A 20,397-nucleotide genomic window follows, 5' to 3' on the forward strand; every position below is an offset into this window, starting at 1 on the left:
CAACAATTTGGTCTTGTCAACTAACAACAGTTTGGCTATGTCGTCTAACAAAATTTTAGCCTTGTCGTCTAACAGCATTTAGCCGTGTCGTCTAACAACATTTTGGCCTTGTCGACTAGCAACATTTTGGCCTTGTCGACTAGCAACATTTTAGCCATCTCGTCTAACAACACTCTGCCATGTCTAACAACGTTTATGTTAACCTCGTGTGAAGCTGGACAAACATCACTCTTGTATGGCTAGCGTATCAATATGTGTCCTCAGTGATGTCAATGTCGCCTAACAACATTGTTGCCATTGTCGTCTAACAACATTTATTACGATATCGTCAAAACAACAATGGCACCAGGAACTCACCTAAGAGTGCCTGCAGTGTGGTCGGGAGAGTGACCGGGGTGACACTGAAAGGGAAATAGAGAAAATGGTTGGTAACCAAAAAATGCGCTCGTAAAATAATTGCATTCATTGTATTCTGCGCTTAGATAAATATGTTCAGGAATAATATAGTCCAACTAATATATTAACTGTATTCGTTCGTTTTTGAAAACCTGAAAACTACAATGCTTCATCTCAGAGACGTAAGCAAAGTACATTCTCTCGAATGTGTTCACGTCTTGAATGATAGACACACGTCTGAGGAACGCATGTGTAATAATTAAGAAGCAGCAATCACAAATAAACAATCTGCAGTATGCATAAATATACAATCTGTCTTATGCAAATATAAACAATCTGTGATATGCATAAATAAACAATCTTGGGGTACGCATAAAAAATGATATGGTGTATGCGTAAATAAACAATCTGTGATATGCGTAAATAAATAGTCTGTGATATGCAAGAATAAACAATCTGTTGTATGCAAAAATAAACAATCTGCGGTATGCGTAAATAAACAATCCGTGGTATGCAGAAATAAACAATCTGTGATATGCATAATTAACAATCTGTTACATGCATAAATACACAAAATGTGGTATGCATAAATACATAATCTGTGGTATGCATAAATACACAATCTGTGGTATGCATAAATACACAGTCCGTGGTATGCATAAATACACAATATGTGGTATGCATAAATACATAATCTGTGGTATGCAAAAATACACAATCTGTGGTATGCATAAATACACAATCTGTGGTATGCATAAATACACAATCTGTCGTGTGCATAAATACATAATCTTTGTTATGCATAAATAAACAATCTGTGGTATGCATAAATACTCAATCTGTGGTATGCATAAATACACAATCTGTGGTATGCATAAATACACAATCTGTGGTATGCATAAATACTCAATCTGTGGTATGCATAAATAAACAATCTGTGGTATACGTAAATAAACAATCTGTGGTATGCATTAATACACAATCTGTGGTATGCATAAATACACAATCTGTGGTGTGCATAAATACTCAATCTGTGGTATGCATAAATACACAATCTGTGGTATACGTAAATAAACAATCTGTGGTATGCATAAACATATCATGCATAAACGTATGCCGCATGTATAAATACAACATAAACAGCATCCATAATAAACCATCTGGAGATGCAGTTCTGCATAAATACACAATCTGTGGTATACGTAAATAAACAATCTGTGGTATGCACAAACATATCATGCATAAACGTATGCCTCATGTATAAATACAACATAAACAGCATCCATAATAAACCATCTGGAGATGCAGTTCTTTTTAGTATTGAGCGTGTCTTTCGTATATCTTAATTCAATATTATGTTATTATATTAATATTATTTAAGGGATCTATGTGTTTGTATCCGCATCACTACGTCTAGTTTTATACTAATCTTTTTCAGTTCTGCTATTAGCAAACCTTTACAGACTGGTTTTACCTGCAGGATACGCTGGCGGACTGGTCGCAGACTCCCCTCGATGCGTCAAACCACTGTCCACCCGGACACTGGTGCTGTTCCATGTTGTTGTTGCGGCATATGCTGTACTGGGCGCAGTCTGTACAGCTCGGGTAGTACCCGTCCTCCTTGCCCACGCAGGTGCTTGTACACGACGTGAAGGCTGCAGATAGTGAAGGGGTGAGTGAATGCTGCTAAACGCCACAATCAACAATATTGCAATTTAATTACTTCGGCCTGTAAATAATCGAGACTTAGCCAGGCTGGCTTGGTGGTGATTGTTTACGTCTATCTTAATATAGAGTGAGTGAGTTGCGTTTAACGTCGCTCTGTACAGATCTTCGACAGCCATAGCTCAACGATCGCTTAGTGCAACGTGGTTCAGTAGCGGTGGCTTCCCTACTGACTACCTGGAAATATCACACAGTGTGTAGGGTAACGCAATCAAAAAGGTAGGGCGTGTCACCTCTGATAAAAAGCGTAAATGTTAAAGGATGGGAGTTGAGATCGTCTTAGCGCTACGACTGTCGCAAGTCTGTGTTAAGGTATGGCAGTTACGATCGTCTTAGCGCTACGATTGTCGCAAGTCTGTGTTAAGGTATGGCAGTTGAGATCGTCTTTGCGCTACGACTGTCGCAAGTCTGTGTTAAGGAATGGCAGTTGCGATCGTCTTAGCGCTACGACTGTCGCAAGTCTATGTTAAGGTATGACAGTTACGATCGTCTTACCGCTACGACTGTCGCAAGTCTGCGTTAAGGTATGGGAGCTACGATCGTCTTAGCGCTAAGATAGCTTTGTGGAACGACCCTAATGCCTGTTCAGTTTGTAGACATTGTAATTAGTGTCATGTATAAAATTGATGAATTGTATCTCTGACAACAACCACTGATGTGATATTGAGGTGCAACGTAGACAGTTAAAGATGTGTTTCAATGACAGGACACAAATCAGCTGGGACTGCCATTTATACCGATCCTTGTGCCCCTTTAAGGGGGTTGCCGTACTTACCATTGAGACTGGGTGTCGTGGCCTGCGTCGTAGGGCTGGTTATTTGGCTGCAACATAAAATAGCGATTTCTGCAGTGTCGATTGTGACTAGGACTTTATAAACCCCAGTGATGGAACAAGTAAACTTTGTCACACTCTTGGCTTTGTGTACTGGACACGGGTTGCCTTGTCGTCTCAGGTTATTTTTTACGTTTGTCAGCACCATACCCGTGCTCGTGAAATTCACCAAAGTGGTAGACGTCGAGGACTTTTATCACTTCGGGCTTTCCTCCCACAGTAAGCTGACACGCCTTGATAAAGCCTCTCACTCACTCACAAATTACGTCTACTATTGCAGGACCTTTGTTATAATCATCCTCGTATCAACAACTAATGTTTTATTCAAAGAATTCGATAAGGTTTTGGACCTTTTTACAAGATCTGCATAATTTAAGAAATGGGTTAACATTTAGAGTGAGTGAGTATGGTTTTACGCCGCTTTTAGCAATATTCCAGCAATATCACGGCGGGGGACAACAGAAATGGGCTTCACACATTGTACCCATGTCGGGAATCGAACCCGGGTCTTCGGCGTGATGAGCGAACGCTTTAACCGCTAGGCTACCCGACCGCCCTAAACATTTAGAAACGAATTGAAATTTATCAAATGAGTTCATATGAACGACAATGTTTAAAATATCTTTCAAAACGTGTATGGTATCGAAAAATAACAACAATAAATATAGCGAGAGGACATTTAAGAAACTTTTTTAACAAAAGCAAGTCTTTGAATCAAGCAGATTTTCTTGGGAGTATAAACTGTCGGACAAAAGGAAGTATACCGCCATTTTGGATAGTGGCTAAAAATGAAACAAACGAGAAATAGTTTTTCGGTGGTGGTGTATTTGATACATTTTCATAGTTGTGTTTTGGACCTTAAAATTCGGTGACTGTGTTCAGCCTAGTACGGGGGCGGTCGGGTAGCCTCGTGGTTAAAGCGTTCGCTCGTCACGCTGAAGACCCGGGTTCGATTCCCGACATGGGTGCAATGTGTGAAGCCAATTTCTGGTGTCCCTCACCGTGATATTGCTGGAATATTGCTAAAAGCGGCGTAAAACCAAACTCTCTCACTCACTCACTCAGCCTAGTACGGTTTTGATAATGTTTGTCATTTTTGGTAAAATCCAATTTTCATGTGAAAACTCTCTTGTACCCTGCAGTTTTGGTAAAAGACGGCACAACACATTCAGCTTTGACAATGGACTTCTTTTTAGTCATGTTCATGTATATATTCTTCAGTATGTCAAAAGATGAAAACGCAAGAAAAAAGCTCGTTGTCATTTGTAATACTAGTATTATGACCATGTCCAATAATTTTCAAAACAATATTTCAGTAAGTTTAGTATTTGACATCTCCAGTCAGCAAAAGGGCCCTCGTACCTCGACACTTCTGAAACAAAGGGGCATGGATGGCCCAGTCGTCTAAGGCGCCGCAATTCGGGGGAACGCCAGAAACCTATGATTGTGGGTTCGAATCCCGGGTCGCCCCGATTATGTGTCTAGGTTTGTCAGCACCATACCCGTGCTCGTGGGTTTCATCAAAGTGGTAAACGTCTGAGACCTGCATCACTTCGGGCGTTCCCCCCACATTAAGCTGACACGCCGCGATATAACTGGAATACTGTTAAAAGCGGCGTTAAACTCAACTCACTCACTCACTCTTCTGAAACACTTGTACCTGCATGTCGCTTGTGACTCATACGTGCACGAGCCTGAGTTAAAGTTGTAGAACAGTCCGCTGGGGCACGGCATCTTCATCAGCGTACCGTGAACACACACAATGAAGCCAGTACAGGAATCACAGTTCCCATAGTAACCAGTGTCTTCTCCAGTGCAGCTAGTAATACACTTGTGAAAAACTGAATTCGTAAAAAAAAAAATCGTTCAATTACTACAAATAGATACCTTGCACGAATGGTGAGTGAGTGAATGAATCATGTTTAACGCCGCAGTCAGCAATATTTCAGCCACAGCATGGCAACTTGTGCAAAATCGAGTCAGGACAAATTTTAAAAGTGGTTTGATATCAACGATAAATAATAGCGACAAAACGCTTTACTTAATCATAAAACATCTCTGCTTGTACGATTACGACTGATTCATAAGCATGTGTTTCTGAATCACTGACAAATAGTGATGTTACAGGTGTTCGTGAAAGAGTGAGCGTTTCCTTCCCGACAGGTGCGACCCGTTACAAACACATGCAAAGGCAAGTCAAATGTAACCCGAAAATACACGGGGACATTTGTGGCATTTGGAACGAGCCTGGTCACTCATTGTTGCCCCCATATTCCTATATTAGTCGGATTTGATGCCATACAAAGGGTACTGAGAAAACGCTTCTGTACCACAGCTGGGGAACTTCAATGGGCATACGACCCGTGAAGATCCGGGGTAGAATAGGTCTTCAGCAACCCATGCTTGCCGTAAAAGGCGACTATGCTTGTCGTAAAAGGCGACTAACGGGATCGGGTGGTCAGGCTCGCTGACTTGGTTGATGCATGTCATCCCATCCCAATTGCATGGATGGATGCTCATGATGTAAATCACTGGATTGTCTGGTCCAGACTAGATTATTTACAGACCGCCGTCATATAGCTGGAATATTGCTGAGTGCGGCGTTAAACAACAAACAAACAAACAAATCAATGGGCATACATAGATTCATGTAAGTGTGTGGGGACCAGACTTTGTACATTCTTTGTTGTCTATCGCTACACTCAGCTATATTTCAGCTGAATGACGACAGTCTGTAAATAATCGAGTCTGGACAAGACAATCCAGTGATTGATGTCATGAGCATCTCTCCACGCAAGTGGGATACGACGACATGCATCCACCGATGCCTGATCACCCGACCCCTTCAGTCGCCTCTTACGACAAGCATGGGCTACTGAAGACCAAGTCTAACACGGATCTTCACGTGTCGGGGAGTTAGGTCATAATGACAGTATTTTTGTATAAAATATTAAAATGGGATTTAAATAAATTCTACGGCAAATGCATTTCTGTAAATAATAAAATTAATGCGCCATCAATATAATGCGAGTGTCGACTAACTCCTAAAATGCGTCATGAAATAAATGCAAGTAGCCTTGCCTTTAAACTTTAAAAAAACTAATCAGCAAACTATAACAGCAAAACTTTAAACTTTTCACAATTTAAACAATTTCATGAAAAACAAATTGTATGGGGTGATGGTACTTCGATTGTATGATATCATCACGAAAAATACTCCAGCGGCTTGACATGTGGTCAAAGGAGATTCGCATTGCTCGCATTAATTTCATGATTCACAGTATATGTGTGCCCGTGTATTTACTTTGACCCTTGGTGAGATGTATTCCAGTCAGAAGAACAACAAGGACGAAAACCAAGGGAAGAGCTTGCGGCCAGCCTGCCTTCGGTTTCCCCATTCTGTAAGAAAGGGTCAGATTTTAGGGTCAAGTCTGGACTCGACAAACCAGTGGTTGATATTAGCAGCAACCTCCCACGTCAACAGGGTGCGATGACACCAATCATCCTTGTCAGCGAGCCACACCACCAAATATATTTAGTCTCCTCTTTCGACAAGCAAGGGTTTCTGGGGCCTATTCTAATAATTCAATAGTACTACCAAGTGCGAAATTGAGATAAACAGCAAGAGGTACCTTAGTGAGATAGGAACTCGTTTGCTGGTCTGAAACATATATCGTAATTCATATGGTGTCGAAACATGATTACTACCCATTCACAATATCAGTGAAGAGAATACATCTCATCCTTTATTTCCTGGCATACTTCTGGAATAAAGCTTACAGCCAAACTATCATGTATTTTGTACTTTCTGTCCACATTTAATGTCATCAAATGCACTGCCGGACAAAAGAAAGTATACACTTGATTGGACCAAAACATTACAAACGTTATCACAAGGTGGAAGCCTCGGGAGCTGAGTGGGTTAGATCGTTGACTTTGTGTGCTGGCGAATTGGTGCCTCGCTCTGGCAGCGTTGGTTCGAATCCCGGATGGGACTCAACCCAAAAAGTACGAGAATCTGTACTTTACTAAGAAAGTGTTATCCCAAATATAACATTTGTTACACAAGGTTATTAGTCTGAAAACAATCCCGAAACACTGCAAACCTAAGGTCCATACGTAGCTATGATACCCGCATGAATACATCCCCATCGAATAACCATTTCTTGTTTGTTTCAGGTTAACCACCATCAAACATGGGTGTATACTTTCTTTTGCCCAACAATTAATATCCATGTCATTTTCACACACGAGTATGATCAATATACCAGAAAAGACTACTCTCTCATTATTAACGTGATGCTTATTATTTATTTTTAATAAGTTCATAAATCCAGGTTAGAATAGGTAACGAGGAATCTGTGTCGTACGAGGCGACTGGGTTTATTGCGTACATCGTACGCCTGGGTATCACGAGTGGCTGACATTATGAGCAAACTACCACGCTGTCGACCATGTCACCGAATCTAACCATCCCACATGTATGGAATTTGAACGTAGTCCACACAGGCAACACGTACCAGATCCTGCAGTCACTACATATTGGTTTAGTGTTTTGAATAATGCCCCTCTTGTAAAATACTCATGAACTCATTCACCAAGAGAACGAATTGTGTTCTTCAGAATATTTCTACACATTTCTTAATACAGACAAAAACTTGAATTAATATTAAATGATGCTGTAAATGAATCTGTTATTCTCAAGCATTGCATCGTATGCACCACTTCAGGTCCCTCGAGGGGCGGTCGGGTAGCCTCGTGGTTAAAGCGTTCGCTTGTCACGCCGAAGACCCAGGTTCGATTCCCGACATGGGTACAATGTGTGAAGCCCATTTCTGGTGTCCCCCGCCGTGATATCGCTGGAATATTGCTAAAAGCGGCGTAAAACCTCACTCACTCACTCACTCACTCAGGTCCCTCGAACATTATATATATATATATCAGTGGACATCATAACGTTAATACAAGAGTTGTCTCCCCCAAGTATTTGATGACGTCACAATCATGGCGCCGATACCTAGGAGTGACCATAATAACCTCGTTAGATTGTAAAACTTTATGCCTTTGGTACATGCAAGATAAAGACACCATGTTAATTATATATACATGGCGTACTCTTGTGGCGCCCCACGCGGAATATATGCACGACTGACTCATTCACCCCGCCAACCGTCTTGTACATCTGATTCAAACCTAGATTACATACACCCCAAGGCCATATAACAGTCAATGTACCTGTTTCTTGAATAAAACAGTCGTAAAAACAGTCAATACATTATTATGGCGTAATTTGATGACAACCTTTCTTTGATTTTGTTTTAAGTGATCGTGACTGTGTACCTTGCATGTGACTCAGTATACGGGCTAAATAGCTAAATGGCTTCGAACTTGGAAAACATCTGTTTCCGAGGATCGGTTTTGTAACTGCCCAGCGTTGTACAGCCGACCATAAACATCAGTTTGACCCATCTTGAAACTTCCAAATCATTTAAAGGAATCTTGTTTGTTGACTTCTCCTCAGCTTTTGATTCCATACAACCTCATCTGCTTCTGCAACAATTATCTAACATGTCTGTTAATTCAGCAAATATTATAAAGATATGATCTTTTCTTGTAAAGAGACAACAATTTGTGACTGTAAACGGTATCAAATCATCTGTAGCCTTTACATCTACAGGTGCAGCTCAAGGTTGTGTGCTCTCTCCTATTTTATTTATTTTAGACACAAATGACTGTATCAGTAATTCTAACAATTGTTTATCCGTTAGGTTTGCAGATGCGCTGTGCGGATTCATAAAGCAGTCTGAAATTGATATTCGCTCCCAAATTTCAAAATTTTCGAATGGTGCAAGATTAATACTCTAAATGTTAAGAAGTGAGTGAGGTTTTACGCCGCTTTTAGCAATATTCCAGCAATATCATGGCGGGGGACACCAATAATGGGCTTCACACATTGTAGCCATGTCGGGCGTGACGAGCGAACGCTTTAACCACCCGACCGCCCCCTACTGTGTAAACACTGCCTCCTACCTGTATATATACTTGTCAACCATACTCTGTTCATCACTTGCTTGATAACGGTGTTAGAACCTACACCGATTTGTAATACAGAAGTTGTTCATCCATATATCTTATCCTTATTTGGTACTGCAACTTCTAAATGTCTCTCAAAGATGATATTTCTTGTGTGTTTTTCTGAGTGTTTGATTTAGGTAGACTGAAAGTACTTCCACCGCAGAGTGATATTTCACTCGAATGAGGCATCAGTTATATTTCTTCACGATAAATACAAAGTGTCATCATCAAATACATAAATAGCATTTTATATTTTCAGATAAATATACTATTTCATCTTTAAGTTTCATACTCAGCGACAACAGAAAATATAAACCGTACATTGCAACACAGTCAACAAAACCCTTTCGTTAGATGTGTTGAAGCACAAGAAGCCGACTTTCTGGTTCAACACTGTCAACAAAACCCTTTTGGTAGATGTGTAGAAGCACAAGAAGCCGTCTTTCTGGTTCAACACAGTCAACAAAACCCTTTTGGTAGATGTGTAGAAGCTCAAAAAGCCGTCTTTCTGGTTCAACACAGTCAATAAAACCCTTTTCTTAGATGTGTAGAAGCACAAAAGCCGTCTTTCTGGTTCAACACAGTCAACAAAACCCTTTTGGTAGATGTGTAGAAGCACAAAAAGCCGTCTTTCTGGTTCAACACAGTCAATAAAACCCTTTTCTTAGATGTGTAGAAGCACAAAAGCCGTCTTTCTGGTTCAACACAGTCAACAAAACCCTTTTGGTAGATGTGTAGAAGTACAAGAAGCCGTCTTTGTGGTTCAACACTGTCAATAAAACCCTTTTGTTAGATTTGTAGAAGCACAAAAAGCCGTCTTTCTGGTTCATCACAGTCAATAAAACCCTTTTGTTAGATGTGTAGAAGCACAAAAAGCCGTCTTTCTGGTTCAACACAGTCAATAAAACCCTTTTGTTAGATGAGTAGAAGCACAAGAAGCCGTCCTTCTGGTTCAACACAGTCAACAAAACCCTTTTGTTAGATATGTAAAAAGCACAAGAAGCCGTCTTTCTGGTTCAACACTGTCAACAAAACCCTTTTGGTAGATGTGTAGAAGCACAAGAAGCCGTCTCTCTGGTTCAACACAGTCAACAAAACCCTTTTGTTAGATGTGTAGAAGCACAAGAAGCCGTCTTTCTGGATCAACACAGTCAATAAAACCCTTTTGTGAGATGTGTAGAAGTACAAGAAGCCGTCTTTCTGGTTCAACACTGTCAACAAAACCCTTTTGGTAGATGTGTAGAAGCACAAGAAACCGTCTGGTTCAACACTGTCAGCAAAACCCTTTTGTTAGATGTGTAGAAGCACAAGAAGCCGTCTTTCTGGATCAACACAGTCAATAAAACCCTTTTGGTAGATGTGTAGAAGTACAAGAAGCCGTCTTTCTGGTTCAACACTGTCAACAAAACCCTTTTGGTAGATGTGTAGAAGCACAAGAAACCGTCTGGTTCAACACTGTCAGCAAAACCCTTTTGTTAGATGTGTAGAAGCACAAGAAGCCGTCTTTCTGGTTCAACACAGTCAATAAAACCCTTTTGTTAGATGTGTAGAAGCAAAAGAAGCCGTCTTTCTGGTTCATCACAGTCAATAAAACCCTTTTGTTAGATGTGTAGAAGCACAACAAGCCATCTATCTGGTTCAACTTACCCACAGTCTAGGAGAACAGGTATTCCCGTAGATGGCCAAAGCGTTGAACACTGCTGTTGTGGGAAATGATCTGGACTGTCGAAAATACCTGACGAAAATTGAAAATTGAAAAAACTCATATTATCAAAATAAGACTTCAAGTAAAACACCCAATTCCGATCCTATGTCCATACTTGCATATGTATATGTACAAATATACGGATGACTTCATCAGATGTCATTAATGACAGGTAAACAGAAGCGTTAATTTCAAAATTAAATGTGTATTGAGCCGTGGACTTGACTTTACTTCACATTTCTCTGCTGTAGCTAAGAATATCCACCCTGTGGGGGTGGTGAGAAAAGACTGGGAGCTGTATCCACGAGCAGTTATTTCTATAGTAGGCCCCTGGGTGGTGCGCTTATCTCTTCGTCATAATAAATGTCATTTTCCTTTTACGCTGTACATCCATACGAAAATTTTCATGGCTGCGTTGTCGTGGAAAATAATTACATGTGTTTCTTGTGTTTTGTGTTTTGGGGGGTTTCTTTAACTTTCATGGCAATCTGGGTAATTTTCTTGTGTTGTATAATTTTTTATTTAAATTTGGAAATCTTATTACCGGTTTATATTTTTGTATTATTTTTGTGTGGGTTGGGCATGGGTATTTAGACTTGGGATTATGGTTATTTTCGTTTGCTCTTAACAGATTTGTTATTTAAGCTAAGTTTGATTGTTTGGGGTTTTCTTTTACTTTGTATATATACTTTAAAAACGCAAAACTTCTCAAATATATGTTCTTTAGGACGAACATCTCCCGTGTATCTGAAGGTTATAGTTTCCGACGCTATCAGTACGTATTATGTCCTCTTTATACCAAAGACTTTGTCATATAGTTGACTTTGTCGATGCAGACTGACAGCATCTCGTTATACACTGAGTAAAATTCTTTCATGATCAGTCATATGTCATATTGCGCTAGAGTGATGTCCATAAAATAATTAATAAGGTTTTCAACGTACACGATATTATAGGTGAATGATTGGTCAGTCAGTTAGCCAGTGAATGAGTGGGTCAGACAGTCAGAGAATGAGAGGGTCAGTCAGTCAGTGAATGAGTGGGTCGGTCAGTTAGCCAGTGAATGAGTGGGTCAGTCAGTCAGTGAATGAGTGGGTCAGTTAGTCAGTGAATGAGTGGGTCAGTTAGTCAGTCAGTGAATGAGTGTGTCAGTCAGTCAGTGAATGAGTAGGTCAGTTAGTCAGTGAATGAGTGGGTCAGTTAGTCAGTCAGTGAATGAGTGTGTCAGTCAGTCAGTGAATGAGTGGGTCAGTAAGTCAGTGAATGAGTGGGTCGGTCAGTCAGTGAATGAGTTGTTCAATCAACCAGTCAGTCGGTGAATGAGGTGAATGAGTTGTTCAGTCTACCAGTCAATCAGTGAATGGGTTGTTCAGTCAACCAGTCAATCAGTGAATGGGTTGTTCAGTCAACCAGTCAGTCAGTGAATGAGTTGTTCAATCAACCAGCCAGTCAGTGAATGAGTTGTTCAATCAACCAGTTAGTCAGTGAATGGTGTGTTCAATCAACCAGTCAGTCAGTGAATTGTGTGTTCAATCAACCAGTCACTCAGTGAATGAGTTGTTCCGTCAACCAGTCACTCAGTGAATGAGTTGTTCCGTCAACCAGTCACTCAGTGAATGGTGTGTTAGTAAAGGTTTCTTATTATTGTGGAATGTTTTTATCGCTCCTAATCAAACATTTGTAATTAACACACTTTGCTATGCTAATTGCTAGCAACTCTATATTGAGTTTGACCGCCTCCATGGACAACTGATAAGTAGGTGATCCGATCACAGACTGCGTCATTCAAAAAGGTACTTGTTGTTACCCTGTCTTGAACTCGGCATTAAGGGGCTTCTTAAGGGGAGTGGGGTATTCATGTTAAACTGCGGCATAGTATCTCAGTGGTATCAGAGCAGAATCGATCATCGACGTTATGTGCTTGTTGGTATCGTACCCACACTTTTCTGAAGACAGATCGAGAAACATTCAGCGTTTGATCAGCACTATTCTGACGTGTGCTCACACGTCACATGCCTATGGCACGTAAACGTGCTCCACGTTGCAACCGTCGCACGATCAATGCTGTTTCTTCTTTCACTGATTAAATGTGTTTGATAAAGTGTCTTTGAGCGTTTGGTTCCAAAAAAAGAATATGCATCTGCTCACAACCGAGTCTGAGAGGCAATGGTAAATTTGGCATACCACCCCTAGCACGTGCTGTCCGGAGTCACATGCTTCGTGACTTTCACACTATTGTGTTTTGGAGCTTGATTTCTGCGGAAATGTCCTTGACATCTAAATCACTTACTTTCATTGTTTGACATTAGTGTATTTTCCTCCAGTTTCACCTGAAATCGGGGGCATGGGTGGCCCAGTCGTCTAAGGCGCCGCGATTTGCTGTGCAGAGTTGCGTCCCTTGGGCACGCCAGAAACCTATGATTGTGGGTTCGAATCCCGGTTCGCCCAGATTATGTTTATAGGTTTGTCAGCACCATACCCGTGCTCGTGGGCTTCACCGAAATGGTAACGGTCTTAGACCTGCATCACTTCGGGCTGTCATCCCACAGGAAGCTGACACGCGGCGATATAACTGGAATACTGTTAAAAGCGGCTTTAAACCCAATTCACTCGATCACCTAAAAGCAAAATATCCCCTACATGTTTTGCATAGTATATCAAAATTATTGCCAGTTTGGTAGCAGAAAGGTACATCGCTTGAAACATTAGCTTGCATCAGATCCATTTACGATTTGGTGAATCAAATGTTAGATTAATATTTTCTTCTCAGAAATGTAAGGTTTGTGTACACCAAGGATGTTTTTTAAGTCCTTTTTTTCTATATTTATTATGAATGAGCAGATACAGTAGAATCCTCTTGTAATTCAGATGCACAGTTACACCCGGAATAAATCAATTTCTGCTGTTGTTGCCGACTAAGTCATGTTTTTGTCCAAGTCTACATCTGGACTACAAAAGCGATGTAATGTGTTGAAATAATGTTGTAAGCAATGAAAAGACGTTTCAAATTTTTGTAAGCTGTTAAGCAATTACTTCATAACTGAACAAAAACATGACCTCTTCATTATATGAACTGAACAAAAACATGACCTCTTCATTATATGGACTGAACAAAAAAACATGACCTCGTCATTATATGTTCTGAACAAAAACATGACCTCTTCATTAAATGTACTGAACAAAAAAAACATGACCTCTTCATTATATGGACTGAACAAAAACATGACCTCTTCATTATATGTTCTGAACAAAAACATGACCTCTTCATTAAATGTACTGAACAAAAACATGACCTCTTCATTATATGAACTGAACAAAAACACGACCTCTTCATTATATGTACTGAACAAAAACATGACCTCTTCATTATATGAACTGAACAAAAATATGACCTCTACATTATATGGACTGAACAAAAAAACATGACCTCGTCATTATATGTTCTGAACAAAAACATGACCTCTTCATTAAATGTACTGAACAAAAAAAAACATGACCTCTTCATAATATGTACTGAACAAAACCATGACCTCTTCACTACGTGTACTGAAAAAAAAACATGAGGGATCATGACTATCTTTGTCATAGTGTGTGCTCAAAACTACAAAAAGAAATCCCAAACTTATTCCCGATCCCTTCCATATTGTTCAGCATAGAACAATCTATTGTTTGCATAACTGTACATATATTCATTTTTGCTTTGGCACAGTCGGGAAAGGAATCGATTATGATCCCTAGTTGGTCGCCACCTTACCCTTTTGTTTGGTTTCCCCAAAGAGGTAGCGGTCAAAGACCGCCATCATATGGGGTTTTCCTGCCCAACGAAGCTGGCACCATATTGCATTATTACTGGTCGAAACGGCGTTAAACCAAACATTCTCACTCTTTTTCAAAACTAAAGCGATCCCATATATTTCTTTAGGTGAAAACAATAGGCTAAGATCATGTACCTTAATATGGGTAAAGATGTCCGATCCAGTATAAACATCCAAAAGTTACTCAAGTCTTCGAAGACCTCTTTACAAAGTAGCGACTCCAGGCAACACGTAACCTTAAACAGATTCCCATATCCGGGAATGTTCAAATGATAGGCTATAAAGTTCAAAGACTTGTCTTTTTCAAGAAACTCCCCGTTCCTGCCTTCAAGGCATCCGTCTGCCGAACACAACCTGGCTGATACTAAACTGACTGGTATGGAACTATCAACATTACGTCATGTCCTGATCAGTTGTTAGATACAACCAACAAAAACATGAAAACAGTAATGAATTTTTAAAAAGTCAGATGAAGATAACGTAAACATGTTTTCATAAAAAAAATCTCTCATAAAATTGAAACAATCTACAAATTCTATCGCTGTGTTTATATGGTTTTCTCTGATGCAGTTATAGTAGCGTGGGCTTTAAAACAGAAATAATATGCTGTGTTGTGATTTGGAAACCTATCACTACTGTTGAGTACATGGATGAAAGATATTCGTCGGTATTGTAAGGTATACTTTATTAAACTCTTTGTTGAAACATATTCTAATCTGGTGAATAAGAAATTCACAGTGAAAGTGGTCTAGTGGATAGCGGAGAGCGGAAGGACGGTGGTTCGATCCCCGGCCGTATCATACCAAAATACCTAAAAAATGGTGTACTTGTTGTTACACTGCCTAAGGGCTGGTCGGTGTGCAGGCACGACGCTATATAAGTGTAATCATCTTGAACGCAAAATTAAACCCCATTTCATTTCAATTCAACACCTCAAAGTGAAAGAGACACATTTGCTGTATTAATGAAACTAAGGTGATTAAAACCAATTGCTCTTGATAATCTATACTATAGCATGGTGCGTGGATGGATCATATTAAACATGAATACATTCGTAAATGTTACGGTTAAACAACACCACATGTAGTGACATGTTTTCAACACAACTGTCAAACGGGGCCACAAAATACGGATATCCTTTTCCAAAGAAACTGTAACCTCGCTTCTAATCGACAGTTCCCCTGTGAAGATCCGGGTAGGAATTGGTCTTCAACAACTTATGCTTTTCTTCCCATGTGAAGATCCGGGTTAAAATTGGCCTTCAGCAAAACATGCTTGACGTAAGAGGCGACTAACGGGATCGGGTAGTCAGACTTGCTGATTTGCCTGTCAAATATCACAGTTGGGTAGATCGTTTCTCATTGTGTCGATCACTGGACTCTTTGGTGCAGTATCGATTGTTTACAGACCGATGGGTGCAGCTTTATACACTCAAACAAATTGACAACTGTCTGCCGTAACTGTTTCCAACTTTTTATCTTTGCGATCATTCCAACTGTCGAACATTGTATTTGTATGGCATTTAATATCAATGCAGCCGTTTTGAAACTGAATCAAATAAATATCGACAATGATGGAGAAAGAAGAACTAGTGTTTGAATATTACCTGATTTTAAAAAATGTGTAATATCCACAAGAAAGTATTGACTGTTATGTAACTTTTCAGCCCAAGCAGGGGACGGTTATGAAGATTATGACTTTTTGTTGGTTGGTTTCTTGTTTAACGCCGCACTCAGCAATATTCCATCTATATGACGGCAGTCTGTAAATAATCGAGTCTGGACCAGACAATCCAGTGATTAATATCAAGAGCATTGATACACGAAATTTGGATCGATGACATGCCTCAACCAAGTCAGCGACTCAGACCGCCCGATCCCGTTAGTCATCTCTTGCGACAAGTATGGGTTGCTAAATCATCTTTTTTGAAAAGAAGGTGTGATTTCAAACCCCTGACTGACCAATCATAGTATCGTGTTTTGCAAATGCAAGGAGACCCGTGAAGATCCGGGGTAGAATAGGTCCTCAGCAACCCATGATTGTCGTAAAATGCGACTATGCTTGTCGTAAAAGGCGAAAAACGAGATCGGGTGGTCAGGCTCGCTGAATTGGTTGATGCATGTCATCGATTTTCAATTGCGTGGATCGATGTTCATGATGTAAATCACTGGATTGTCTGGTCCAGACTCGACTATTTACAGGCCGTCTCTGAAATAGTCGGGCATCATTAGTATTTTCGGAGGAGATAGCGGATACGATTTATGTATTTACGTCTTCTCTATGTTCATACATTCGTGAAATAGCTTAGCCAATTTAAAAACTGACTACGTGCATGGAGAGCGAAAGTGGTCTGGTATTCTCTTTGCTGTGACCTATCCTTTCTAAATTATTATCATTCGTTTCAATCTACTTTTCCTCGTAGGCGTATTTTTTCCTGTTTGCTTTACAAACATGTTTCGTTGAAGATGAATTGTGTACTACTCAAAACTTAGAACCGTGCATTTTACGGTAATCTTATATTCTACCAGGTCTTGGGAAAAACGCCAGCACACAAAGACAGCGATGTAACCCACACAGCCACCGAGGCTAGATCCCTGACTTTGTTTGCTGGCGATTAGGTGCCTCACTCTGGCAGTGTGGGTTTGAACCCCGGACGGGACTCAACCCACAAAAGTACGAGAATCTGTACTTTGCTCAGAAAGTGTTGTCCTAAATATAACATTTGTTACACTTGACCACTTTCTAAATGGCATCGTGTGTTCATACGGTACGATAGCTTGTACATGCATTGTGGAGCACCCGACAACGGTATGTTTTCTCTTTTGTGAACTAATTATTTCCTGATTTTAGTTGTGAAGTACAGTGTATCAAGGGATCTCAAAAGGGTAGAAATAAGTATTTGGATGCATAACGGGCATCAACATATAGAAGTGTGTTCACGTAGCTGTTTTACTTAATAGTGATTGAGTGAGTGAGTATGGTTTTACGCCGCTTTTAGCAATATTCCAGCAATATCACGGCGGGGGACACCAGAAATGGGCTTCACACATTGTACCCATGTCGGGAGTCGAACCCGGGTCTTCGGCATGACGAGCTAACGCTTTAACCACTAGGCTACCCGACCGCCCCTGTTTTACTTAATAAAAAACGAGGAGTGGGAGTTGTTGATCAAGCAATAAAACATTGCAGGGAGAATAAACAACTCGGAGCTGCGTTCCTCGTGGTTTATTCTCCCTGCAGAGTTTTATTGTACGATAAACAGCGACCAGGAGTCGTTTATTTCTTAAATGAGATATGAACATTTTGTACAGCCTTTTTAAGGATGATGAAGTAATGTACAAGCTTTAATATATTTACCCCTGTTTTAATAATGATGACACCCTGAATAGAATCCGACCTCGGTAATGTCGGACAAGTCCATTTCATGCAAAGGTAGGTATTTCCCGCATATGACACAATCCTCACGTCGATTACCTGTACCTTTTCTCCCAATACCGATTGAGATATCCTTCCCACTTGTGGATGAGATCGTTCGGCCAACGAGTTTATCTGCGATGCCCATCTATATCTATGAGGAACAACTCACTAGATACTCCCCGCTCAAATATAACGTCGCCCAATATACGACGTATTCAAGTTGCGAGCGCGTGTTCAAAACTCCAGAAATGACGTCAGGATAGAACAATGTTTTATCGTGAAATAAACCACGCTTCGTTCTTCATTGTTCTTTGCCATTAATAGCGTAGTTATCCTAAATTAATTAAATACTCCATCCTAAGCTTATGAATGACGACTATGCACGCAGAATAAACGTGAACATTATACCTTTGTTTAGTGAAGTTATTGGTTCTCGCGACAAGAGGAAATAATTGGCAGTGAGTGGGTATCCGGTAGGATGAGAAGGTAATGTGGCTGATAACCTTCTAGCGCCTCACCGGCAGCTTGGGTTGTATACTCCCCAGGGAGCTGAGAATGAAACTCGAGTGCCGACTGATCCATTGCCCGGGGTAATAATAGTGTAGCGCTATGAGCATCCACTTGGTGTTATCTGGCGCATTATAAATGCACTTATTATTATATGGAAATATGTATCTTCTGAAAAACGTGTTTACGGTTAAAATTACCCTACGAGTGGTATTTATTTCAACTGTACCCACAAGATTAAGAAAATACACTTGTCGAAGCGATAAGTCCGCCTGTTCTTCCATATTAAGAGTAGTGAATGAGTATGATTTTACGCCGCTTTTAGCAAAGTTTCACACTAGACATGGGCTTCACACATTGAACCCATGTAGGGGATCGAACCTGGGCCCTCGGAGTGACTAGCGAACGCTTTAACCACTAGGCTACCCCACTGCACTCCACGTATAAGGTAATAGTAATACGTCCATATACAATGCGCTAGATTCCATTCAGATGGCGCTACAATATTAGTGAGTGAGTGAGTTGGGTTTTACGCCGCTTTTAACAGTATTCAAGTTATATCACGGCGTGTCAGCTTATGTGGGAGGAAAGCCCAAAGTGATGCAGGTCTCAGACGTTTACCAATTCGGTGAAACCCACGAGCACGGGTATGGTGCTGACAAACCTAGAAACATAATCGGGGCGAACCACAATCATAGGTTTCTGGCGTCTCCAAGGGACGCAACTCTGCACAGCGAATCGCGGCGCCTTAGACGACTGGGCCACCCGTGCCCCCCTACAATATTATCACTGTTAAGGGATCAGTGTGCACTCGCTTTTCATTCTCTTCTCCCTGAGGGTATACACACAAAGCTAACGTGATACCGCTGAATATTGCAAAGTGCGGCGTTGAACAACAACAAAAAATGTCTCAGTAACAAAATTAGATGTACAACCTTCATGTCGTTAGTGTTTACGCACACGCTGCGGCTGTGTGTTGGCTATAAAATAATGTGATCTTTCCCCGATGAAACAACATATTATCTTGTAATGTTTTGTGTCGATCGACAAACCATTGTTCCCCTGTGTCAACACATAGCTTCCCTAATCACACAAGTCATTGTTCCCCTGTGTCAACACATAGCTTCCCTTATCACACAAGTCATTGTTCCCCTGTGTCAACACATAGCTTAACTTATCACACAAGGCATAGTTTCCCTGTGTCAACACATAGCTTCCCTAATCACACAAGTCATAGTTCCCCTGTGTCAACACATAGCTTCCCTTATCACACAAGTCATTGTTCCCCTGTGTCAACACATAGCTTCCCTTATCACACAAGTCATTGTTCCCCTGTGTCAACACATAGCTTCCCTAATCACACAAGTCATTGTTCCCCTGTGTCAACACATAGCTTCCCTTATCACACAAGGCATAGTTTCCCTGTGTCAACACATAGCTTCCCTAATCACACAAGTCATTGTTCCCCTGTGTCAACACATAGCTTCCCTAATCACACAAGTCATTGTTCCCCTGTGTCAACACATAGCTTCCCTTATCACACAAGTCATTGTTCCCCTGTGTCAGCACATAGCTTCCCTAATCACACAAGTCATTGTTCCCCTGTGTCAACACATGGTTTCCCTTATCACACAAGTCATTGTTCCCCTGTGTCAACCTACAGCTCCCCTAATCACACAAGGCATAGTTTCCCTGTGTCAACACATAGCTTCCCTTATCACACAAGGCATAGTTTCCCTGTGTCAACACATAGCTTCCCTTATAACACAAGTCATTGTTCCCCTGTGTCAACACATAGCTTCCCTTATCATACAAGTCATTGTTCCCCTGTGTCAACACATAGCTTCCCTAATCACACAAATCATTGTTCCTCTGTGTCAACACATAGCTTCCCTTATCATACAAGTCATTGTTCCCCTGTGTCA

Source organism: Haliotis cracherodii, unplaced genomic scaffold, assembly GCF_022045235.1.
Source record: "Haliotis cracherodii isolate W230 unplaced genomic scaffold, xgHalCrac1.p SCAF_13, whole genome shotgun sequence".
Lineage (NCBI taxonomy): Eukaryota > Metazoa > Mollusca > Gastropoda > Lepetellida > Haliotidae > Haliotis > Haliotis cracherodii.